At 43.3% G+C, this 26,742-nt stretch overlaps 1 protein-coding gene and 1 pseudogene across 2 annotated transcripts in view; one reads left to right on the forward strand and one right to left on the reverse strand.

Annotated features, from left to right (window-relative positions):
• The window catches only part of PTPN5 (protein tyrosine phosphatase non-receptor type 5), a 76,782-nt gene extending 57,685 nt beyond the window's left edge, over positions 1–19,097 (reverse strand). The window contains exon 1 of one of the 2 annotated variants that reach the window (XM_059849005.1): positions 18,932–19,097. The gene's annotated coding sequence lies outside the window, so the exon portion shown is untranslated. Of the gene's footprint in view, positions 1–18,716; positions 18,851–18,931 lie in introns of those variants that run through there. The other variant, XM_059849006.1, reaches the window with a different exon arrangement.
• A 690-nt stretch (positions 19,098–19,787) lies between these two features.
• On the forward strand, positions 19,788–23,029 carry LOC132328386 (pre-mRNA-splicing factor SPF27-like; annotated as a pseudogene).
• Positions 23,030–26,742: the final 3,713 nt, after the last annotated feature.

Below are 26,742 nucleotides of genomic sequence, written 5' to 3' on the forward strand. Positions count from 1 at the left end.
TTCCTGAAAACAATGGTCTGCCCAGGTGCAAGGAAAAACTGTACACACAATTATATGTATACATACCCTGGCACTGACAGGGTAACAAAGCAGGTTAAATTGCAGGACCATCATCACAGAACAATAATGCATTTGCAGAGGATGGAACACAGAATGATAAAATGGTTTATTGCTATTGTTCATTTTTTTCCCCTCTTTGGAAGGATATAGCACCTATTCCAAAGGACACATCATTCAGACAATCCATAGCAATGTTGTAAGATGTTCCCTCACTTAATCTACAACCCTCAGACAAGACTATTTGCCCAAAATGAGACTACATGGAGCCACACACTCTCATTTTGTCCTTACATTCCCTTTTCTCCCTCTTGAGAATGGACAAACCAGAAGACAGGGCTAAGACTCTTGGGACAGAGGAACAGAAAAACATTATTAAAATGAAGTGTGCACATAAGTAGTTTCTGTCTTGGGATCTGAAGACCAAGTTTAATTAACAACCTGAGTGGAAAGCACAGCTTATATAATGCAGACTATCTGAGGACTGCCACTCCAGTCATTCCACACAACCCCTTCTAACTGCTAGTCCACATAAGAGCAATTTTTACTGGGAAAACCAACATAAGAGGGATGACGGATCAGGATGTCAACTTGGAGATCAAGAAAGAAGAAGCAGGCATTTCAAATAGAGTAAATAGAGAACAATCCATGTTACACAGGCTACTGAATAGCTCTGTAAGGGAAACAGGTCTTTGTTCCTTCTTAAACTCAAAAATTAGTTTGTCATCAGAGAGTTACTCAGTGCTAAATACATACTGACAGATTCTGCCACTGCCAATGAAAGCATGTCCTGGAAAACCTCAGAGGGCTTCAGCTCTTCTCTACCTGCACTCTGTAAGTCTGCTTTCCACAATACTGTATCCTTATGAGATGTCAGTAAAAAGCATGATAAACCTGAAGAAATTCTAACTCTGAGAACAAGAGAGGTTTGTTCATTGAACACTGGACCATCACTGGTTGTGAGGCCACAGCTCTGCATCTCAGTGATTTGAGAGTTTGTCTTTGGTTTCCTGTTTCCCCATTTTTTCAGATTCAGTTCAAGAGACTGCCCACCATTCTGTGGTTGTAGAGCTCTTAGCTCAGAGGATCCTTAATATTTCTTGATGAATTTGTATGAGCCCACCATCCAAACCATCAACACTTGAGGTTCACTTTGTCTTGCATTCAGCATGACCTAACCTTTCACTGCTGCAGAGAGGGGTTTGTTTCATCCTGTTCAGTTTCCTCCACTGCATCCTATCCCCCTGTCTTAGCTATCCATGCAGCAACAAGGCTGCTTCAGCTTGCAGAACTGACAGAAAACTAATTAATTAGGTGGGGTGTGGATTAGCCATTATTGGGGGAAAGAAAAGGGGACCCTTCAGAAAAAGCTAAGGTGAATTGCACTCTGCTTTCAGGGATTTACAGGACTTCCCTAGGGGTTCAGCTCATCGTACATCCACACGTACATTGTAAAACTAAGGCTAAGCAAGTACCAAATAAAATTCAACTCCTTGTTACAGCATAACGATTTTTGTGAACACCTCCCACCAATTTTACCCAAAAAAGAGTGATCAAAATTCAATCAGGGCAAAAGTATTAATAAAAAAATTAAATAGGAACCCAAACATTAAATACAAAGCTTTAAAACAATATTCCCACTGGAAAGGAAAAAAATTCTCACTTTCTTTAAAAAGCTATTTTCCAGCCACTAAATAAAGGTAAACTCAGAAAATTACACACAATATGCACAGCCATCCTAGAGAGCATTTATAGCAGTTACTTGAAATTCTGATGTCACTCACAACAGATATATCAGATGGTCGTTCTAAAAACTTGATTGTATATTAAAAGCTATGACCAATATTGTTTTCTGTGCATAGAGATAAACATCCTGCTCAAAGATCTGAACTCCTATTTAAAAACAAAACCAAACATTAAGAATAAAAAGCACCCGGTGTGGTTCTGAGACACATATGTGGCTGCATTGCATATTCCCTGCCTACACTGGCAGTGTGGGAGCTGTTAGTCATCTAATGCGCAGATCTGCTTGGCACCATGCCTCCACTTTGGCATGCAGGCAGGGAAGTTGATCACCCATTTATTGTATCCTTACATCTTCACTGCAGGTTCATCCGGCAGCATGACCAGGCCCTCCCAGTTCAAGCTGCAGGCTGCTGGGAGGCAGACCAGTCCAAAGTGAAGCCCAAGGACTGGGAGGTTCTTAAGCATATTCATAACAGAAAAGGCAACTTTTAAATTTATACTGTTTAGACACATTCCCTGTTGGGACCTAACAACACGTTTATTTAAGAATAAGGACTTTTTATTGAATAGAGGCTTAATTTAGTTTTGCTTTCAGCCCTGGCACAGATCCTTTCACAATTTTTCAAGGGCACGAGAGGCTCTCAAGCTGGTTTGCTTTAACTGTCCTGCTCTGCCTCTGCTCTGGAGGGCCCTGGAACAGAACCTAAATTTAGTTTTTGAGTAAGGCTGTCATAAAACTTCATTGCCCGGACTATAGCAGGATCAGACACCCCATCTTTTTAGGATCCCAATTTAATTTGAGCCATACAAAAGACATACAGGAAAGGTGTGCTTTTTTAGTGTCATGTTGACAGTGAAATTTGAAGAGTAAGGGGGTCTCAATATTGTCAGACTTTGAATGAATAGCTCTGGCCATTTGCCTCCCAATGTCCTTGAATACTGCAAACTGGTATTTTATATTTTACCACGAAATACTTCACGTTACAACCTCCTTTGTATAGAGTTAACAAAGCACCTGCTTTCTGACATGCAAGGGAAGGGTTTTGAGAAGAGGTAGCTCATACCAGTGCTTGGATAGCTCAGTGCTGAAGCCACTTCACATTGACTACTGCACTTACAACAAGGACAAGTCTCACACTGCTCCACTCCACTGTAGAAACTGGCAAGGCCAGCCTTAAGGGTAATCTGGGACTATCTTGCAGGATCTCTCTAAACCCCTTGCTTATTCTAACTGCCTTCAGCAATATGGGCTGCCATGTCCCCACTGGTTTTGACCCAAATGTGCACAAGTTTATATTCCTGAGGACTGCAGTGTACTGCAGTTACTTCTTTGGTATAACGTCTGCTGACTGTGCTCAGTGCTCATATCTTCTGAAGGGAACAGCTTTTGACAAGCAGGAGTTCAGAACAGGTAAAATCTGGTCTGATCTAGTGGAGCTCTGTCTTTAAATTTGATGACAGTAAGAAGAAATATGTGGGAAGCATCCACAATAATCAACCATCTCAAGTTAATTAGCAATTAATTTAGTGAGCTACTAAAGTCTAGTGAAGATGAATCCTGGGAGATTCTGGTCACAGTTTCTCTGATGTAAATCTAGATTAACTCCTAGAGAGAACATCAATCTCCATGACAGTTACTTCAGATTTACACCCAGCTACTCTGAATTTGTGCACTTGTTTTCACAGCCGTGTGGGAGATCTGTCTCAACACAAATCAGCTCTGCTCTCATGCAGATTCTGCAAGATACACAGAGTTACAGTTCTGTAAAACCCCAGCCTCGGTGAAAAGGGGAAATTATATTCTCCACTGATGAAACCTAAGCCTCCCACATAACAAACAAAAACTCTGCTACAGAGCCTGCCACTACAAGTGGTCACAATAACTTCCTTAGTTCTCAGTCTTCATGCATGAAGGATAATTTCCACACTGGATTTCACAAAGCACAACAGCAAGCATCAAAATTAATACATCCCTCTGCCTAGGACTCCTAAGAGTATTAAGAATACCAGAACTACAGAGTCAATTTTGAGTCCAGTCTTACAACCCCAGCAAAATCCCCACAATCGTTCAAGGTCATCTTTCTAAGAGGCTTCAGCGAGAGCAAACAGCTTCTGGCCATTAGCACTGACACTTGTGATGCAGACTGCAGCTGCATCAGAGAAATTTGATATGAAAACAGGAGATATTGTCCAGCCACATCACCTGTCACCCTTTCACCAGTTTTACTCAGTTCTGCATCCACTTCTCTGCACAGCCATAGCATTCCCCTTTCTTTATCCATAAGTTAACCACTGATATAATGCCACTTCCCACCCACAGGAATCTCAATCCGAGCAGCACAGCCCTGGTCATGAAATTCTGAGCTGATTCAAAGAAGGCGTATGCCTGCCTGTGTGCTTTCTGGTGAGCCAGAGTACAGGTCACAAAAGTAACAAAGTGACTGAAAACAAGATAAAAACAAAATGGTAATGGTAATTTTTAAGGGGGGTTGATCTTATAAAAGATGATACTTTCTCTAAGCAGTTCAACACAAAATAATTTCTTCTACACAGGCTACTTTGGGTCTTACAGCTGGAGCTCCTCAAAACAATGCAACATTTATGACTTTGTTTACAGATACAAGTTATGTCACAGTATAAAAGGATGAGTATTTAAAAAATAACTATTCCAGAATGACTGTGCCCACACATGAAGTTATTGCACAAAAACACTGTATGGACATTGTGTAAGTACTGCAGAATATTGCAGCATTCCACAACAAAAACAATTCCTCACTTTAATATGATGAAGCAAAATAATCTCCCCTTCAGATGTACCAGGAACTAAGTAAATCCCACTGCTCCTGATAGTTCTTTTCTCAACCCCCATAAAATTACTGGAAAGAAATAAAGCTAGAATTACACACAAGTCTCAGGTGCCTCTTCTGAACTTAACTGAGCTTCACCAACAGGTGAGATAGGAACTCAACTGGTTACTGATGGCTGGGCATAAATATCTTGCTTAATTTCTAGAAGAGTAAGTGGACTCAAAGAAATATTTCTTTGTACTATTTCTCAAAGATCACACCAGCTGACTCATCCTCCTGCCTAAAGTACAACATGAAAGTAAAGCAAAACAGAACATCTCAAATTATCGGAACCAAAATTGCTTTCTATAGTAGCAGGAGATATACTAAAAACAAAATTGGATGCCAATTCACAAACTGCCATTAAATTTCCAGGAAGCCAATCCACCAAGGAACATACTGCACCCTAGAGAGTCCTTAATGAATAGTGACACATTTGCAATAGGCTAGTTAAGGTTTTGCCAGCCTTTAGGTTTTAAATCCCTCATATGTTAGCAAAACAAACCTGGAACTTACTGAAAAATTATATACAGGGTTTCAGTACAGGAAGAGAGCCTCTGGGAGGGAGGTGAGGGGGAAGTGCTAGTGCCACAGTAGATTAGATTGTGTTTGAATTTTAAAAATAAAAAATAAATTAAAATCTGGGGAGGGAAAAAAAAAAAAAAAGGGAGAAGCTTTGAACCATTACAAGTTCCAAAGGCAGAAAACATTTTGGCAGGCATTTAAGGCTGAATCCTGCAGGTAGTAAGGGCCCTTGAGTCTAATCTCAGTGGGACACAAGTTTCTAGCATCCCCCCAAAGAATGAGGGATTCCCAGGGTCTGAGTATACATTTACATCCATGAGTCTCAAAGTACAAAGTTGTTTCTGTGGTCTGGATCACTGTCCATCTACACTTCCTGTGTTATTCTTGCATTAAAGAACTTGATCTTTCTTCCATCACAGGGCCAATGATGTTTACAGTGCAGGGCCCAGAAGATAAGCACTATAAACTTGCAAACATGATGAAATATACAGTACATATAAGCGCTTTACACACTGAATATAATTTGCATTAGATGGAGCATTACTCTCCCCTTGATGTTTATATGAGGCGTATTTCATGGTGTCTTGGCACTTTTTTTAACTAGAAGCTATCTAGCATCTAATTTTGAGCCCCCACAGTTTCCAGCCCCATCAGCTGGAACAGACTGCTTCTGATTTCCAGTTCTTGGAAATAGATTGCAATAGTGCAGAGAGGAAGCAGTATTAGACATTGTTAAGAGAATGGGCAGGCAGAGGCACTTCATGACCACCCACATCTGCATTAAATCATCTCAGGATTCAAGTAAGGCCAGGAGGGTTAAAAGTAAGGATGGTAAGCTCAAAGTAAAGCCACTAAGTGCTTTCAGTACCAAATGGAGGGCCATCAGTATGACTGTCTCCATTCTCCACTGTCCTAAGTGCCTCCTGTATCCTTCTGGTACCTTTACAGCTGTGCATGTGTACCCAAGAACTGCCCACAGAGCGCCTCAGGCCTCAGCTGCAGCCAGAGCTGTTCCACTCATGAACCCCAGCCCCAACAGTGGGACACGCAAGGATCCCTATTTTATCCTGCCCCATGCATTGTGGCTGTTTAACAGGTGACAACAAACAGGTATATAGTCTCCGGGGCCATACCACAGCCTCCCCTGCTTGTTTATTGCAGCCCAGCACTGATTACTGCCCCTCTGAAGCACCTACCTGTTGTCATCTTATTGCAGGGCTTCCATACTGTGGTCTCCTTAGCACAAAAGTTCCATGCTTTCTTGGTGTTTCTCGTGGTCAGCTCCTCAGAGCACTGACTTTCTTCTTCACAAAGCAGCCAACTGACTCCAGATCCCTTCTCAACCAGCCAACCCACTCTTTTGTAGCACTCTTCTTCTCATTGGTTACAGCTGTGGCCTGTTAAAGTCAGGCCTGATCCTCATCTTTGATAATTGGCACAGCTGCAACTCCTTAGGGGTAAGATTACTTCCTACACTAGCTTTTTCTTATATTCTATCCCTCTACACCTACCCATTCTAAAAAGTCACATGTTTCTCATAGAGTGCAGGCTGTGCCTTGGAAGGCAGTAGCAGTCTGCTGTGTCTTTCTAAGAAAGGAAGTTGAGAACAACAACTCAGTTCCTAGGTCAGCACTCAGGAGCTCCCTACCCTGTCTGATATAAGACTTCCTACAATAGGCCAGTATTGTCTTAATTTTACTTGATTTTGTTAAGTAATTGAACATTGAGCCACACATACATGTACCTGAAACATGACCACCTTTAGCATATCCAGGTATGAAAAGCTTATCCACTCACAGCATTAAGACCCTGTAAGTCAACACTCATCCTGACTAGCAATTACTGAGGAGAAATCAATGTAACTCAGAATCTTGTCTTTCACACACTACTGTCTCCCCAGCATAAACCACCAGGCAAGAGCCTGACCTTCTTGCATAAACCCCTTTTCTACAAACAGGTGGAGTTTAGTAGCAGGGTAAACGAATCTTAAGAGGATTCAGAGAGCAGACAATGCTCTAAAAAGAACAGTTTTCTCGTTTCCATTATTATACCAAATGGCATCTTCCTGTTTGCTAAACAGCTGCCTTCTCAGGTTAGACTGACCCAGTGATCTTGGGGTGCCACACAAGCTCTGCAGGAAGCAGAACTGCTTACCCCAAAAGGATGAATCCACTATCTCAAACCATCAGGGTATCACTACTGTATCCATTTAGCCTATTGCTGCCACAGCCTTAAAAATTAATGAGTTCTCCAGGGAATAGACAGGCATAATGCTCAAAGCAAATGAAGCTGCTGCCAACACTGTTTTCCTCTTCCCTAGACACTACTTCAAACCAAAACAGAAGAGCAACTTTTTCCCCTCAGCTGAGTATCAGAATTCTTTCAGACAGAAAAAAATACCTATGCCTGTATGGACAGACCTTGAAATTTTCCTTCTTACCAGCCAACACCACATAGTCTGACCTTGTTCCCTCTGCCATCCAAGTTCAACATGAAGAAAAACCAAGCTTCATTTTGGGGTAATGTCTGAAGTGATCTTGGTCCAAGTTTTGTGAAGATGCTAAACCTTGCTTAGAAATTATGACCTACATAAAGCTAAAAGGGATGCTTACTTACTCCTGCCCTGGAATGGATTTGATTTCTCACTTTTCCTTCTCTATGCGGTAGTTAACAACATGTCCACAGGAACACAGGTCAGCAAAGGCATTTATGTAAGACCCCCTTCTCTGGGGAGCTATCTCACATAAAAGGGAACATCAGCAGATGGAGTTCTGCTTCTGTATCACACTCTTCAAATGTGCAAGCCGGGCAGGTGCAGAGGGGGATAGGAACAATCACTCTCTCACCCTTTCCAGCTCTTGCTTTTCATGGCACCACTGCACACAAAAGAGAAACAGCTTCTCCTGCCTTCCAATCCCTTTGCTTCCCCAAAACCACTCCCTCCATCAACCAGTGTCTCTGCATTTACCAGGGAAAGGTTTAGAAATCCTCAAGCAAAATGTGTTAAGTATCCAGAATTATCACCAATTAACAGCTCCAAAACAATGCAATGAGGGATTAGCTCAGCAGAGGAGCTCTGAAATTTACACTGATCTAAGGTCTGAGACCTGTTCTCAAACAACAGGAAAAGAAATGCTTCTCTAGGGCAAAAGACCAATACCATGCAAATCACTATGACAAGCAAGCAAGGCTTTGTCTAGCCTGACATGTTAGCAGGATCTCCAATTTCTGCTCATCTCCACCTTTGGTAATTTATGAAGCATCAGCTGCTGAAATCATGCAGCAACCAAGGAAGACAATAAGCAATTACAACCAGGTAAGTGCAATGCTTATGTTTGGCATTGCAGGAAAAGGCCTAAAAATGGCTGGCTGGATTAATGAGGCATTTTCCAGGACATCAGGTTGATGGACCTGCTGTGTTCTCAGAATCAGAATGATGTCCATAGCAATCAGTTGCAGAAGAGGAATTGAAAAACTAGAAGCAAATTACAGTCATGTATCCTGTGGTGGTGGCCATCAGCTCATTTCAGCCCATGACGAAGTCCCTTACAACCAAGCTCCTGGGGAAGAGCTGCTTCTTTCACACTTAGCAATATTACTATCAATCAGAAGCCGCTAATCTGACAGGATGTAGTGGACAACGAGAGCAGTTTGTACTTCCCTGGTCTGAAACCTTTGTGGCAGAAGGTTACTCAGCTCTTTCCAAGAGGAAGAGAAATACAGACCTACAGGAGCTGACACTTGGGCTGGAGAGGTGACAGACAGAGATGTACAGGGTGGAAGCCATGCACAGAGCAGCAGAAATTGGTATCAGCTGGGGAAAAAAAGAAGGAAGAAAAGCTTGTAGACACAGATAGGAAACTCACTATTCCAAACTGGAATAAACATCCGGTTTCAAGGACAGCCAATAAATTAGCTCAGAGACCTACTCTCAATTTCTGTTCAGCATCAACAACCAAGGGAGTAAGCTGGATGCCTTAATAAAGCAAATTCCCAAATGACAGCAGACACTATTCCAGCCAGCTTTGGACTGCCTTCTCTTCTCAGTGTAATCAGCAATCTCATAGGCACAGCTTTACAAATCCCAGGCCACTAGACTGTGATAGAACACAGTGAAGCCAGAGTTAGCATTAGCAGAACTTTGAAGCAAGCTTGCCAAGCAGAAGAAAATCTTTTCTAAATCCTGGATACATAGACAATAAGCTCTCCTGTATAAACTCTGGAATCAGCATCATGCCCACATGAGGATCTTACCTCTGGCACCATTTTTTGGGTTTAAAATCCACCTCTATTAAAGTTAGTAAGTTTAACATTAAAGTCATGCCCAGGGCTAACACAAAGCAACAGTTCTCAATTTCAACTAATATAATGTAATCTAATCTACTCATGGATAACAGACTGAAAATTGATGTTCTGAGTTGCACAGACTACACTGCAGATAAACCATTGTTGCTTAATTGTTGGTTCATTATTTAGCATCACTACATAACTTCGGAGCACTGAATCTCCATTTGTGATCTGCTGCCTGCTGGCAGCACACAGACCTGTGACAGTGGCCAAAACTACATTCAAGATCTACAGCATTTCCCATCTGGAGTCTGAGGAGTTACAGTGCTAGAGAGCTCATAGGAAATTCAAAGGGATGATGGTTTTTCCTAACAAATTCAGACACTGTTGTACATGATGCAAAAAAGCTCAGAAGGGATAAAAGAGCAAGTGTCAGTGTTGCTTTGTGGACAATATACATAATCTAAAAATTTGGGATCTTAGAAAACGTACATAGCACGGAGAAGGTTATATGCACTTGCAGTAATTTACCACAAAGAACAGAGCATCATCTGAAAACATGTTTTAAAGCAATAACTAAGAGGCTAAAATACAGACAGCATTTGGGCACTCAGCTGCTTGTTTCTGTTGGTGCAAGACAGACATCATGCAAGTATGAGAGAAGTCCTCTTCTAATTTAAAATAATAACAATTTTAATTACATGACCATTCCAAACAGGCTCTGAATGCAAAAGCAATCATCAGCACAATAAAATAGCCATTACATGCTTTTTAGTCACAGGATTTGTTACAATAATTCTTGAAGCTCCCAGCAGTTTCATAACAAAGTAGTCACATCTGCAGTTTCACAGAAATTACCACGTCTGTGCCAACATTTCATCTTATGAATGTTTGCAGGCTCTGATTTCCATGTTTAGAAGAGGAATGAAACAAAGCAACTACTTAAATTATTCCACCTCTCTGGCTTGCTATTCTGAGACTTAAGGAGCAGAGGCTTCAGTTAGGGTAATGGAATGGTGGCAGTATCTCCACTGGCAAGGGAGGCTCTGCTCCCGAAGGAGACAGCTTCAGCCAAGCCCCAGTCTGGGAACGTACACTGTTACTGACACTGAAAACAAGGGAACAGATGCTGTTGGAGTACCAAATGGATGGCATTCTGCAAAAGAAAATAAACAAACCTAGCCATACTCAACCAGTCAAGGTACAGGAAGGAAGCAGCAAGTGCCTGTTCCTAGAAGAAAAAAGGACTCTGCAAAACCACCAGGAAAAAAATGCACTGCCTGATGAATAAAATTAACTCCCTTCCCCAGAATCTCTGGATGAGGAAAAACAATATTAACCACACATTATTTACCTTCACTAAAACACAAAACCAAATGACAACAACAAAAAAACCCCACAAAACAAAAACAAAGCCCCCAACAACATAAAAAAAAAAAAACCCAAAACCCCCAAAAAGGCAAGTGTAATTCAGTGAACTGACAGTAAATTCAAAAGTGGTATCACATATCCAAGAATGCTTCAAATAACATCTCTGGTAAAAAAAGTACATCTCTTAGGGATGCCTAGCTTGCTTCTAAGTGTCCTGACCTAAACGTTATGACCTAAATCTTGCAAGAATAGAGAAAAATGAAACCTCAAGCCCATATGGATTCTCACTGCCATTAGCAGGCCTGCAATGGTCTGCTTTCCTTACCATTTTATGGAGTATACGCCTGTATTTTAATTATCCAAAATTCTGGTCAATTCCAAGACACCAGTATGAGCTGCAAAATGCAAGATATGGAATGCATCCGGGGGATCCCTCAATCTGCTTTTTTGGGTAGGCAGCTAATCAACAGGTAATCATAAGAACAGGTCTCCAGATTGTCTGTGTGGGAAAGCTTCTTCTGTTTGTGTTGTCACCACAGCTGCATGTGACAACTGCCGACCTAAAACCCATGGACTGCTTGTGACAGCTCAAATTTCAGAGACCAGCTGCAGTCAGTGAGCAGATCCAATAGGCTGTTCTGCTCCCCTGGGCTTCTCTCAACCAAAGAAGAAACTTCTGAAGTGCTGTTCTCCCCACCCCTTCAATGTTCACTTGACAACTCTCATTACACACAAGTGAAGTAAAGCTGTGCTCCAGGCAAGCTGGTGGGAGGCAGGAATGGGGCTACAAAACCCAAGGTAATTGTTGGTTTGGCCTTTTAAATCCTGCCTTGCCAAAGGACACAAAACTTCCTATACCCCAGTGGAACCTTCCTCTTATCTTGCATCCATGAAGCGGTCACATCCACCTAAAAATGCCTCCAATGCTGTTGGCTGCTAAAAATCTCTTGCCATTGAAACAGGAAGAGAAATAAGGTAATAATTGGAATGACCTGCTTTTCCAGACTGCAAGTCATCTATTATGAAAATGGTTATTATTTATAGCAACTGAGAGATAAAATTCAGAGCAAATACCCTCACTGTGCAAAATTCTGAGCTTTTTTCCCCCAATGGTTTTGGTTATTCAACAACATGCAGAAGAGTTCTTTACCAAAAGCCACTTGTATTTTCTAACATGGTCTAAGATACCATTAGAGGTTATATCACTTGTGTTATGAATGGAATATGGTTTCCCAGTGAAGGAGAGTTGCAACTATCTAGAGGGGGAAAAGGAAATGTTTGTCTCAGGGTAGAAACCACAAGGATTGCTATTTTCTGGAGTGTGGAATTAGGGGGGGAAAAAAATACAACCTCATCTAGAAAGTGATGTATACACTGGTCCAAATGAAGTCATCACCTAAATTTATCTAAGCCACCCTCACTAAGAGGTGAAATCAGAAGGGAAATAAGCTAAGAGGGGAAAACAGAAGGGAACTAAACTACTTATGAAACAGTAACCTGAGTGGTATGCTATAGTTTCAATAATGAAGGGAGCTGTGCACAAACCTTATATTGGTAAATACAAATGGTCCTGTTCAGCCTTTAAGAACACGAAAGTTTCAAGTCTCTGCTTCTAAGAAAGTCAGAAACACTACAGGTAGGTTGTTAAAAAATTAAAAAGTAAATAACTGAAGGTAAATAAAACATCTTTAATTATATTTCCTCAATAAAACACTTTTGGAAAAGTTTTTCAATTTAAATCAAGTCACAATTTTAGACCGTATTTTCTCACAAGCCACACTAATTTGTTATGTCTTTCGACTCTCTTTTGCAATGAGTTCATGGGTTGATGTGGTCCCACAGTGCAAATACTCCACTGTCAACTACTTCAGAGTGTGACATGAGAAACATAACTTAAACCTTTTGCACAATAAAGAAAATCTAAACAGCTTACTGTTATATAACAAACAATTCACTTTTTTTTGGAAAGATCATTTCCTTCAAGCATCTTGCTTGTTCCTTTGCATCACTAGCCCCCTCTGTTAGATGCCTACTCTTCCTTTGACATTTATTTAAAACAATTTTATATTTAACAGACTTAATTTTACAGACTAGTCCTGTTCATATGCCAATTCTCCACATCTAATTCTTAATAGCACTTAATATGAGTTATCTTTATCTGTACCCCTCCCACTTGAATAAAGATATCTTCAGAACTCATGGGATCTAGGGACATGGGGATTTCTAGGTAAAATTGTGATTTCAGTTCACATGCATTTCAAGAAGTAACAAATGCTTATCACAGAATATTCTGAGTTGGAAGCGACCCACAAGGACTGAGTCCAATGCCAGAGTCACTTTGCTGCACTAGTAACACAAGATACATCATCACCCAAAGAAACATCTGCAGCTGTAAATACAAAGTATTCCTCCAAATTTACAATATTCTGTTCACTCAACATACACATAACAAAAAAAGGAATGGGTATCTAAGAGGATTTTTAACCTTAACTTCTCCTATTTGGTTCACAGATGAAAATGTGTATCTTCGCCAAAGCACGCGTACCTCAAAGATCTTTGTGCTCTTGCTACAGCTCTACTTGCACAGTTAAAGGGCTCCTTTCATTGTTTTACTCTCATTTAGATTTGATTCCACCAATTGCTGCAGTACTAATTTAAACCTAAGAGTCTGGCTACACAGGAGTGCACGCCAGAATAGCCATTCCAAATATTCAGGCATATACATTTCCAGTTCACAGTCTGATTGTATAAGGGCCACGTGTGCATGGAAAATAAGTTTGGTATGCTAATATTTGTGAATTTCCATATGTAGATTAGTCCTCAATTTTCCAATTAAATAAACCCATCTCCCACATCTCTTGGGGGTCACATAGGAACGAGAGACAGCATTTGATATCTGCCTACTTACAAATACAAACAGAACCATATTTTGCAAGATTTTCTGCATTTATTGTTTTTTACCAGGACTGTATAATGAAGATGAAGGGAAATATTAGGCAGAGATAAAATTCTTCCTCTTTTTGAAATGGAAAAAACTAAGTCCACTGCTCTTGCCCACTAAAATGCCTAACTTTTTTTTTTTTTCGCAGAGCAGTGATGAATAATTTATTTGCCAAGAATTGTGTTGGGTTTGTATTTAATATTGTGGTTACAACTGCAGAATGTATTTCAGGGTTTCACATGCAGTGTTAGTGTCCTGGTCTCCCAAGTTCCAACCCATTCCCTATTGACAGGAGCCTATGATGCAAAAGGACTCAGGGATTAAACAAAAAGTTCTGCAAGGGTATGGAAATAATTCATATGAGATATTTTTCATATTTATTTGCATCAAGGACTTCATGACCTTGGTCAACTGCAGGTTTCAAAAAAACCTTTGCAAGTGAACCAACAGCTTTGGAACACACAGCTTCCAAACAGAGACTCCTTTGGAAACAGTTATGTTACACAGCTTACACCATCCATTGCCTTGATGTCCAACCAGCTCCGGAAACAAACTCATTCAGAACTGATAGGTGCAGATCACAGGTTCATCAGGATAAATGAAATGTCTTCCCCTAACGTAGAGTGCTTCAAATTCACACTCGTAGGAAAAAAACAACAAACCTAATTGCTCCATGGTTGTAATAATGCAACTGAACAGAAACAAACATATCTACACAGCTCCTGAAAGCAGTTTCTAACCCACTATTAAGTTTCTTCAGTACAACAACTTCTTGTAAAGCCAAGGACATCCAATTGTCCTTCAGACATACAATTTCAGACTAGACTACAGTGACATCTTCTGCTGTCAGCGTCTGCTAGGAACTTTATTCCCCATCAGCTTCTTTAAGGAACATTCTTATCTTGCACAAAACTGCTGCCTTCAGAGTTCTGGGTGCTCATCAGCACTTCTAATGAAACCTGATCTGTAGATAATCAAGGGGCAGAACAATTCTAACTGCACACAGACTACAACATTGGAATGATTTTTAAAAAGCAGTGTAATCAAGACTAGCTGTGTCATAGCTTATGCAGTTTGATGAAGCAGTGCATCCACACAGACATCACTTTAGACAGTGATGTTAGCTGTGGGTGTGGCAGTGGGCAAAACTAGCAAGGAGCAGGCTCTGCACACTGCAGTGACTGGTAACTTCTTACTGAAGCTTTCAAAACCTGCCTGAAACACTCTGGCCCATCTGGAGGTGACAAGTTTGCACACACAGGATTGCAAAGACAGTCATCATCATAAACAAATGCATGTATATAAAACATATTACATGTAGTTTTCACTCTTGCTGGTACTCACTGCTGTTTGAGCTTGCCCTCGCATATTTAATTATTTTCTTAAAGATGGTCTAAGTGGCTTTATTATATACTGTAATAACAAAAGTTATTTATCTGATGATAGATAAGGTAGGTCACAATCTCCCTTTAACTTAAGCAAGCTGCTTATACCTGAAGGGCAAGTTTGTGTCAAAAATGAGCTCTTGTTAGCACATGCAGTTGTGTCCATAGGACAGAATTTATATATAAAAAAACAAAGTTGCACTGTCTTGCCCTTTCACACAGAAGTAAAACACAGAATGAAACTAAATATGATACTGAATTGCAAAACAAACAATAAATAAAATTTTTATGCTAGAGATCAAATTCCTAAAAATACTAAATATTTTTAGCAGCTACTCATGACCTTAAACCAGGGTTACCAGACTGATACTTTCTATTACATCCATCTCCTAGAGCTGCAAACAAGGATCTGAGCCCTACTGAAATTTAGGGAAGTTTTTACTCTTAGGGAAGTTCCATACTCTTGGGAAAAGCTGCTCCTGCCCCAAAGAAGTTAACAGTCAGGTTACATGCAGCAGGTCACTAAACAAGGGAGGACTAAGTAAAACAGACACAAATCAGTAACATACTACTTACTGGCATTCTAGCTGGCCACAGATCAGGACTCTTGTAACACAGGAGCTTGAATCTGATTTCTAAGATTCAATTATTACCATACTAACTCTTTAAAGTTGCTCAAAATCACAGGACAGTCTGGTTCTGGGTAGAATAAAGACAGTCTTAATTCTGGGTAGGATTAAGAGAGGAGTCTGAAAAGAACATGAGCTCCATCATGAAAAAAAATACTGTGACATTCCAGAGATGTTCAAAACCCTTGCCTTTCTTGACTACCATAGCTTGCCCTCTCTGTGGCAGCATGGATACGTATAGCACACACATACTCTGCTGGCCTTATTCTGCTAAAGATGCTTTAGTGCAAATCAGTCCTCCAGTTCTTAAATTTTATTTGCATGTTCTCTTTGCAAGGAAGTCCCAAATATTCTCTAAAGTAGAAGCACATTATCTCTGAAATCTTGAGATAAAGACTCTAAGCCTCAGTTTAAACCAAGAAGCTGACCCTATCGTAGGTTGAATCTTGGGTCACACCAGTCACGCTCCTGTGGCCTACACAGGGTAAGCAGGGAACTGAAAAAGAACAGTGAGAGCAAAATTCTCAGTTATGGGATTCTGTTATGCACCTTTTGAAAAGCTACAAGTCAGAAAGGCTCTTCTACCAAAGTCTACATGCCCCAGTCTACACTGCCTCTTCTGCCTTTGGACTCAACATTCCACAGGAGAGAGTGATCAACCAACCAAACCCAGCAAAACTCCCTGCTTTTCAGAAAGGGTTGGCTTATGTGCAATTGTGAGGGGAAAGCCAAGCAAGTGAAATTCTTCAGTGCTGTTGGTTAGGGAAATTTACTCATTTTATTCCTGAAATAGAAATTTCCTAATTGTACATTACTTCACTCCCTCTGTTGAACAAACTTAACTTCCCTGTCTCATCTCTTCTGTTGACAAGCCCAAACCATGGCTGACCTTTTTAGACAAAGGCAGAGAGATCACTTCTTTTTTTTTTTTTTTTTACTGTGCTGCAAATCAGTATAATTGCTCCTGCTGCAGCAACATCTGCCTTTCCAGATACTGAGAAAGCAGAAACTGGAAAGCATCCTGCTACATAACAGAATTCTGAGATCCAGAAAACAAAAGAAATGCTTGTAAAAACTTCTATAATCTTTCCCTCACCCCATGCTTGTTTTTTAAAGCATAAACCACGTAACAGAAAAAAACCCAAATAACAGAAAAGAGCTCTTCCATTTCAAACCAGTTTAGGCATTTAAAAGCTCTATGTGTTTATTTGCCTTTTGTGCTTTGTACTTAATCAATATTAATACCAAAAGATGCATGCTATAATTGTTCAGATTTGCATTCTTTTTGTGCATTCTGCCATTTATCACACTGAATTGTTACTAAATTGATGGTTTTGCTATTTAAAGGCTCTTGTTCTAGTTTTACATGCATGACATCCAGTTGGCAACTCTTTCCGCAGAGGAGTGACAAACATTTTAAAGCCCTTAAACCATAATACTGCTAAATAAGTAAAAAACCTAACAAACCAACAACAATCCTACAGAGAATAATGCCTGTTCAATGATAACAAAAGGCCAGATGTGATGTGCTTACCCTTTTTGCACATACCTACTGAGAACATTTGGACTCATTATATGCACATGTAGAGTAAAAGTTCTGATGTCTGTTTCATCCACATTCAAGTCAACTGGCTAAATTTTCTCTCTCAATGGGCACATATTGAGCCCCTGAACTATCCTTGGCTTCAGATGTACAACACTAACTCAAATATATCAATGAGAACATTGGAAAAATCACAACCTTCTGCTACTCCAAAGGAACAAACTGGAAGCGGTGAGAAAATTTCCTTCAGTTATCCCGCACAGTAAAATTCAGCACCCTTGTCATCATGCACCACACAACTTGTGCTGAAACCGACGTGAGTTCTGGGTCTGAGATTTGAACCTGATTAACTGCACAATTTATACAACAAGGAAGTTATAATATCAAACCGACTAACAAAGCATTGCGATCAAATAAAAAAATTGCTTCCTCAGTATATGCAACATGTTGGAAGTAAAAAAAAAAAAAAAAAAAAAAAGAGGGTAATGCAGCCACTTTCCTTCTGAATCTGTGATTTGTTGCTCTAACAGAAACACAGAACCTGACCATCAGCTGTAAATCGTTGCCACTCAGGTGGCAGCCAGCGGAGCTGAATCCAAACCTCGACAACTTTGTAAATAACACTGCAATACAAAAGGCTTAGCCTACTACATTTGTTTTTCCTTTCTCACATAATGAAACAATCCCAGCCTCACCAAAACGTAATTGCATAACAAGATAGCCGTATGTAAAGTTTGAAGGAAAAAAAGGTCATAATTGCAAATTAGCTCACATGGCACACGTGAATGCTGTTCCGTTCCACCCATAACTCTATCAAAATCCAGCTGCACAGGACTCCAAGCTCCCAGCACTTTATTGCCTACACCGGCAGCTATCCTGCTCTCAGCACTGCCATCTAGGAGAGAGATGGCCCGTACCGCGGGCCGCCTGGAACATCAGCCCCCAGGCAGCAGCATTCCCGGAAAGCATCGCAAAGCTGTTGCTGCTGCTAAAATTTTAACTGCAGCCGGTAGTTAACTACCGGCTGTGCCAATTCGAAAGCAGCCTCCCCCAAATCCCCCAGCCCTTCCCAAGCGAGATCCACTAGGCGCATACACCGGCATCTGCTCCGCGTATCTCGGCGTTGTGTGGCGGGGGAAAAGCCCAGCCTTGTGCGCGGCGCCGCCGTGCCCGGGCCCTGCGGGCGCGAAGCGGAGCGGACGGCCCGGGGCTGCGAGCGGCACCGGAGGAGCCGGGCTGGGCCGCCTCAGCGCTCCGCGGGCGGCTGCGCGGACACCGCAGGAGCGGCAAGGCACCGCCGGCCGCTCCCCCCGGCCCCAGCCCCAGCTCCAGCCCCTCTCCCGGCAGCCTCACCGCGCACCGGCAGGGCTGATGCCACTCGCCCACCTCCAAGCCCCGTCCTTTCCCAGGGGACCGGGCTGCCGCTGTTGCATCTCTCTGCGTGCAGCAGGACGAAGCGGGAAACGGCTGCAGGAAAAGCCAAGCAAGGAACGTGCCCTGCCTGCCGCCCCCGCCGCCGGCCGGAGGCACAGCCCCCGACGTGCAGCCGCCCCCCACAGCCCCGGGAGCCGCCGCCGCAGCACGGCACAGCTTCGCCTTACCTCCCCGCCCCGGCTCTGGGGATGCGCCGCAGCTGCTGCCGTGCCCGCCTCCACCTGCGCCGTCCCTCCCAGCCCGGCGCTCAGGTGCGGAGGGAGCACAAAGGCAGCGCTGCGGCACGGTGGGGGGCAGCGGGCTCTTCCCTGCCGAGCCCCCGGCCCCGCTGCACCAGAGCCCCTCTCCCGCCGTCGGCAGCCGCCCGCTGCCCTCCCCTGCCGGTACCGAGCGCCAGCCCACCTCAGCCCGCTGCGGGGCCGCCCCCGTGCCCGAAAGCGTGCAACTTGCCCCGAGCCTCCCCTCGAAAGCCTCCTTGCGCTGTGGTTGGTGCCGGCACCACGGAGCGCCCCTCAGCCCGAGGAAGTTCCCCGGTCCTGCGGAGAGCTGAGGGACACGCTGGCCCACGTACCCCCCCACCACTGACACCTCAGGGGCTCGCCCGCCTCCGCTGCCCCGGCAGACACGTACGGGCAGCCCCCTCAGAGCCGGGGGTACGGACCCTGGGCACGGTGCTCGCCAGATAGGGCGGCCACCTCCCCCAGCCCCGCCGCCGCTGGGTGCGTGTGTGGGGAGGGGGGGACAGGTGACGAGCGGTAGGAAAGAACCGCTTCCCCCCGGCGGGAAGGTCTGTGGCGCTCCCACCTTCCCCCCGCCCCGTCTCTGCAGATGCCCCCGGGAAGGGCTGCGAGGCTGGCAGCCGACAACAGCCACCCCCTCCCCCGGGAAAGCTGTTCTGCCTCCTTCTCCCTCGCTCGCCTTCTTTTCAGCTCGGCCGCTTGACTGACAGGGAGCCTTCCAGCGGCCGCCCACGCGCGCTCCCGTTTCCCCTCAGTCGGAGAGGGAGATGGCGAAGGAGAAAGCATGAATGAAACAGCCAGGCAGCGAGCGGGAGCAGCCGGCCCGGCCCCTGGGAGCGCCGGGGCCGCTGCCGCAGTGATGTCTGGGGGCGGCGGGCTCGGCCGGCCTGCCCAGGAGAGCGGGCAGCCCCCCCCGGCCCCCGGCTGTGGGCAGCCTCCCCCTCGGCCCCCGGCTGTGGGCAGCCTCCCCCTCGGCCCCCGGCTGTGGGCAGCCCTCCCCCGGCCCCCGGCTGTGGGCAGCCCCCCTCGGCCCGGCTGTGGGCTCCTGAGGAGAGCTGGCGGCCGCTGACTGCCAGCGGCACCCCCGGGATCTCTGCTTAGAGGGGGCTCAAAGGCCGCTTGAAGACCCTGCGATGCCTCTGCTGGGTTTGTTCCCACAGGACAGAAGGTGAAAGGTTGATGCCTTCTCGAGCCAGAGACACGAATGTAGCCTTAGAGATGCCTCAGCAACTGGTTAGTTCCTCATCTATAAACCCACTTTGCTCCACCAAAGGCAATTAATTTTGTACTCATAAAAACCCAGCACCTAATACCTGAACTAATACTGTTGTCCAGAAATAATAGGAGGGAGGAAACAATCTCACAATTCTTTTAAAGCCCACTTGGTTTTCCTAGTGATTAGTTGGTACCGGGGGGTAGTCCTTGTAATCCTTTTTTCCCTCGCATCAGTTGTCCCAGAAATGCTTGTGACTTGTTAAACACACACTTCACAACCTTTGACTGAAGACCAGAGGTTGTCCCAGTGCTTTGGCATGACTATTTTAAAGTTTGGTTTGTGGTGTTAGTTTGTGGTGTTAGCCTTACTGCACAAAAAATTAAATGTTCAGGTGGTGGCCTACAAAGGAAGTGGTTAGCTCTCTCCATTCACTGAAAATCAGTAATTCCTTTAACTAATATTTTTGTTTTTCTTGACTTTATTCACTGGAATTCTTTATTTGAACACACAAAAGTATTTATTTCTTTAAATATCATACGATTTAAATTGAAAAGAACATTTTCTACTTCTGAATATGCATGGAAAATTTTGTTATATGCTGGTACATACATTGCATGCTGCACTTGAGACATATCTGCATTTGCAGTTACATAATCAATAAACATGGGGGTTTGTCCCATTAATCTAGAATCACATTCTGAGCTGTTTTAAACCAGTATGCCTCCACAAATTTAATGCCTGCCAGAAAATTTATATCAGCTAAAATTTAAGCCACTGAATTTAAAAAAAAGCTGCTTTTGATTTCTGTGGATAGAAGTGTCTAAGGAACTTAATTTTTTTTCATTTTGTGTTCCTGAAAACTGAGTGGACAATAAAGCATTGTCAAATCTTTTCTTATAGAACAATGAATGTATCATTATAAGATAAGGCAGTGCAATCCTTTATGTATTTGGTCTAAGAGATGCATAAGCAGCTACAGAACAAAAAAGAAGGATCCTGAAAGTGCACGTCTTTTAGGTAATTACACAAAGAGATGTTAAAGCATATAAGAAGCCAGCTGTAAATACAGTAATAACATCTTATGAATAAAGCCTATTATAAAATCAGTAAATTCACATCATATAATCAATATATCAGCGGTTACCATCTTAGGAAATTGAGATAACACCTTTCTAAACAGCCATGTACCTACGATAGCAAAATGAAACAAAGGAAAACTAAAACAGCTTACAATCAGTAACAGCCATAATGTAGAATCATAACTGACTCTTCTGTATTATCTATAGAAGATAAAAGAGCAGAGATTGTAAGGAGCAATAAAATCTTTGACAAAATCAAGGGTGAACACACTGTTTACCCACAAATAGGTGTTTATCAGTGTTTCATCACAGCTGTTTTAATCAGAGTCATCTTATCTCTTAAAAGAAAATGACTATCTATCTTACAATGTAGAAAAGTAATATTTAACTGTCTTAGATTCCAATGCATGATGTAACCAAAAGGACATATTCTATCACCATCTGTTAAAACCAGGTGGGACAGTGTTATGTCCTCGACCACCCATCCTCCCTCCAGGAGATATCTGCTGTAAATGGGCCATTGAGTCTCACTGCATGACTGATAAAATTACATCATCCCATTGTGAGATGCTCTGCCCAGCCGTAGGAGCCAAGCATTCCTCCCTGGATATAATCTGAGATTTGGAATACCAGGGAGCTTTTTTTCACTGGATTCCCAGAGGAAAACCAGACTCTTCTATGCCACCACTGGACCTTCAGAGAAAAACCACACCCTTCTACAGGATCACTGCTTCAACAGAACCACATTTGTCACTCCAGGAGGGCTGCAGCCACCATTTATTCAGACTGCTACCAACACGCTGACTCACAGGGTGTCAGGTTGTATTCTGACTTTGTCTGTTTCAGCAGTAGAATTTTTTTTCGTGAGCACATTATTTCTAAACTTTAAACTGCCACAGATAAAATTCAAGGTTATTGGACTTAGTTAAGTACCTAAAGTTAATTGCTGCAAATAATCTTAGGAGGGGAGGAGAGCTGCAGGCGCACAGGGGAGCGGAGCCGCGTGCGGTCCCGCTGGGTGAGACGTGAGGGCGTGCAGCCGCAGCCAAGGTGTCAGGCCCGGGGCTGGTGGCCGGGGATGTGGTGATGGATGTGCTGCCCTGCTTCAACCAGGGCTACGAGGCACCAGGTGTGCAGCAAGCGGCTGTGGCGCTGGTGGAGGAGGAGACGCAGCTGTACCGGCCAGCCAAGAGCTACCTCAGCTACCTGCCTGTGCATGACTACAGCGCCTTCAAGACCGAGCTCATGCAGAATGAGTCTGAGCACCTGGCGGCCTGGCAGCTCCTGGAACTACTCAGTATGAAGAGGTATGAGCTGCCTGCCCCATCCTCCGGGCAGAAGAAGGGCATCACGGCATGGCAGGAGTGTGTGAACAATTCCATGGAACAGCTGGAGCACCAGGCTGTCTGCATCAAGAACCTGGAACTCAGGTTCCAGCATGGCTGCAACACCTGGATGTTGTACAATGAGCACCTAGTTAATATGATAGAGCAAGCCCAGAAAGAGCTTCAGAAATTGAGGGAAACCATTCAAGACCTGAACTGGCAGAGGAAAAACATACAGTTCACAGCTAGGGCTAAGCTGTGAGAGATGGAATCTGCATGGGTCTCTCTTGTCAGTAAAAATTATGAGACTGAATGAACTATTGTGCAGCTGGAAAACCAAATTTCACAAATTAGGCAGCAGCATGGGGAATCAAACAAGGAGAATATCCAGCAAGACTTTCAGTGACTTAATCCTGACTCGTCTTAGTGCAGCATGTGTTAAAAACTACAAACCAGACACTTTGGAGATGCTGTGTCTGTAGACGCCTCTAGCTGGAGTTGTGTGAGGTGGTAAAAGGGTATTTACGTAGTTTCTTTTCTTTGTGTTAAATGTGCATTGATCATGTTTTAGGGATCACCACATGTCGGAATAAATCAGCCGAGAATCCATTTTCCTCATGCAGAAAGCCAATTCTTTATTCATAAAGCTCATATTTGTAGGAAATATCAGAAGGCACTGTGTTAAACCTAATTGGTCAGCAATACAGTGAAACTCAGCTCATTGGTCAGTAAGGGCTATTTGTATATGCCTATCAAATTTTCTCTTTCTAGATATGCTTACATTTTTCCTTTTTGAGTTCTCGTGGGACAAAGAGTATTGTTTACTCAGGTTCATTTGTTTTTCACCCTCAGAATAGATTGTTGTGTTAAATGAAGTTCTCATTCTCAAAATAGCTTCACGTAGGAACTTGCAAATTGCTTGTTAGCTGTACTTAGAAGAAATGACAGGCCAGCTTTGGCAATTTTAGCAGAGTGAGGCCTGATTTCATAAGGCCTTTCTTTTATAATTCTTCTACCTGTCTACGACAGTTCAACATGACTCACCTGCAATACATATCACTGCCACAGCTGTTGTAAACCTTCTTCTGAGTCAGAGAATGACTTTATGACCCAGAATTCTGTCAGTGAGTACTATCCTAGTGATTTTCCCAATTAAGAGAGAGTTGTGAGCTGGTATCAGAGCAGGGTGAGTCAGTTTGATGTAAGGGAAAACTAGACTACTGCACTAGGTCAGTATCCTCTTCCCTTCCAAAAGTCAGTGTTATGAAAACCTGGAATCATCTTGTGGTGGGACCTCCTCTGAGAGCTCAGAAAGACTGCAGTGGACCATGGAATCAGTTCTCCTTATTCCCAAATGCTCCAAGCTACTGTACCAGCTCACTACCACGGGGTGCACAGTACCTTTGCAGGGTTTTGGGGCTGGCAGCAGCATAGAGCTGAGAAGCAGCAGGGTTTCTCTGCTTTATTCTGAGAAATCATTTTGCTTCTTGAGCGTACCAAAGTGCAGGAGGTCTGACTTTAAAACCACATGTGGTTCTCTGCAATTTTTTGCTGAAAAACATCCCAAATCTGCCTGAACTGATTTTGAATAACAAAATTTGGGTACCCTGTACTCTGCAGAGGATATGGTAGAATCAGTCAACCACCTACTTGCTGTTAAAACTGTGTCAGAAAAAAAGGGGCCATAAATTGGGATTGGGTACATGGATGAGCTATGAGGGCATGATGAACTTGAGTTAGGCTGGTGGTAACCTGGGTTTGCTCTGGTGTTTTGTCACCCTAACACAATTAGGAAGGGTTTAAGCATGAGATTGTGGTGAGGCCAACATTAAACATAGGGCAGAGAGTGGAGACTCAGTGACCAGCAAGCTGGGTGTATTGCCAGCCATGCCAGGGACTTGAGTGTTGACTCTGGCAGGAGCTCCCTGCTGGGCAGGCAGAGGTTGCCGACTCAGGATTACAGCTGGGATCAGGGTTGAACTTTGGGTGAAGTACAACTGATGAGGCAGGTCTGAGGTAGTGCTCAGAAGATGTAAATCTTTTTGGAGCACCCACTGGTACAGCTGTAGAACCGAGGCCATTGATGAATTTTGTATAAAGGTTTGGCCTTGTTTAGAGTGAAGTATTAGCACTATACTGTGTCTGAGGCAGCTGTTAAGGATTCTGGTAATGTTTAAGGTGAGAATAACTGGGAATTTGTAACATTTGAAGTTGATGCGCTCCTGTATTCGTGTCTTTGTTAATAGTCTATGTCCATTTGATTTCATGGTCGAGAAAGTCATTGAAAAATCTAATCCATCTGGTTTCTAAACAACTTTGGGTTATATTTCCTATTTGACCTGCTGGACATGAGACCCATCTGACCTTGGCTGATCTGCTGGGAAGCAGCTCTGCAGAGTACCTGGAGTCCTGCTTGGACAACAAGCTGTCCATGAGCCATCAGTGTGTCCTTGTGGCCAAGAAGGCCAATGGTATCCTGGGGGGCGTTAGGAGAAGCATTGCCAGCAGGTCAGGAAAGTGGTTCTGTCCCTCTGCTCAGCCCTGGTGAGGGCTCCCTTAGGATACTGTGCTGAGCTCTGGGCTCCCCAGTACAAGAGAGACATGGAGCTCCTGGAATGGGTCCAGTGGAGGAGTGCAAAGATGGCTAAGGGTCTGGAGCATCTCTCCTATGAGGAATGCATGAGGGAGCTGTGCCTGTTCAGCCAGAACAGGTTACGGCCAGAATCTTCAGGAAGAGTCTGTGCAAAGGATTCTGGTTAGAGGAGGAAGAAAATGCATGTGATCCTTCTGCAGGCAGTGAATTGGGTTGGTGTGGAAGCAGGCAGAATGCAGGGAGCTTTGTATGAAATGCTGCCTGCTTCATTGGCCCCTTTGTTTTGTAGTACCTTCCATGTTCCCTCTGACCAACTTTCTTATATCTGTATGCAGAATACGAATCCAGATAGCTTTACTGAACACAGCTACGCCACATTTGTTTTGGTTAAATATGAAATTAAAACTGGAGAGTTGTTTTCATGCAGTAAACTTGGTAGGAGCATAAGGGAGAAATGCAACTTAAAATAGCATTTTGGAAATATATATAGCAAAATGAACAAACAATATGCAGTGAGTCATGTCCAGCGGTTCTTGCAGTAAAAGACAGGATCTTCTCTGAGGAAACTAGCTGGGAATAACTTTTGTTTGTCTGAAGCTGTAGCTAGGTTCTGGGTACAGCATTTTGGCAGTGGCCAGTGGATTCCTTTGTGGGTGCAGAGCGCTCTCTGGGCAGAGGTAATTGCAGAACTGGACCACAGGCAATCATGCACTGAGAGATCCTGCATAGGCTAGTAGAGAATCTTCCAGGACAGTTAAGTAAAATATATTTAAAATCTGTTTTTTCTGAAAAGTGGAGACCAAGAACCATCATTTTACTCATGGCCAAGGACACTGGAGGATGGCCAAGGCACATGAAAAATGCCATTGTCCTGAGGGAATCTGTTACAGCTGTTATCCTCTTACCTGCTGCTATGCAGACCAATTGTATAAGCTGGTGGCACAGCTGCCCTGAAGGAAAACTAACTGTACCAAGGCAGAAGTACAGGGCAGCTCTGCTTTTATGAGCTTTGAAACCATGAAGCCAGAAAGAATTGGCCAGGCTGGGTGGCAGCAGTTTGGCCATCTCTATTAAATATAAAACTCAACACACAGCAGAGGGAAGGGGCTCTGATGACACTATTTCAGCTTTGTTCTCATGGTAACCATTATGTCATCAGGATACCATGGTTACTATAATACTACTTATATTTCAAATGTTAAAAAAGGCAGAAGGAGGAAAAAAAACTTTTCCCAAAGTTGAGAGAGATATGTGTTTATTCAGAACCAAGTAGTCACAAGGAAAAATCAACCAGGAGTTATTAATACTTCCTGGAAAAGCCATTTTGAAACCATGAAGGATTGTTTTATTTAGCAATTACTATTTCTTACTGTCTCTGTTGCTGTCCCTCTCACCATATGGTGCATGTCCTGGGGTTTCCCCTCTCAGCTTTGTCACCAGCAGCTATTTTGATAAATGCACACTGCAGAAGGTTAACAACATCAGATTCAAAACTTTGGGAGCATAATTTGTGCTTGAGTTATAAA

This window comes from Haemorhous mexicanus, chromosome 6, assembly GCF_027477595.1.
Source record: "Haemorhous mexicanus isolate bHaeMex1 chromosome 6, bHaeMex1.pri, whole genome shotgun sequence".
NCBI classification, from domain to species: Eukaryota; Metazoa; Chordata; class Aves; order Passeriformes; family Fringillidae; genus Haemorhous; species Haemorhous mexicanus.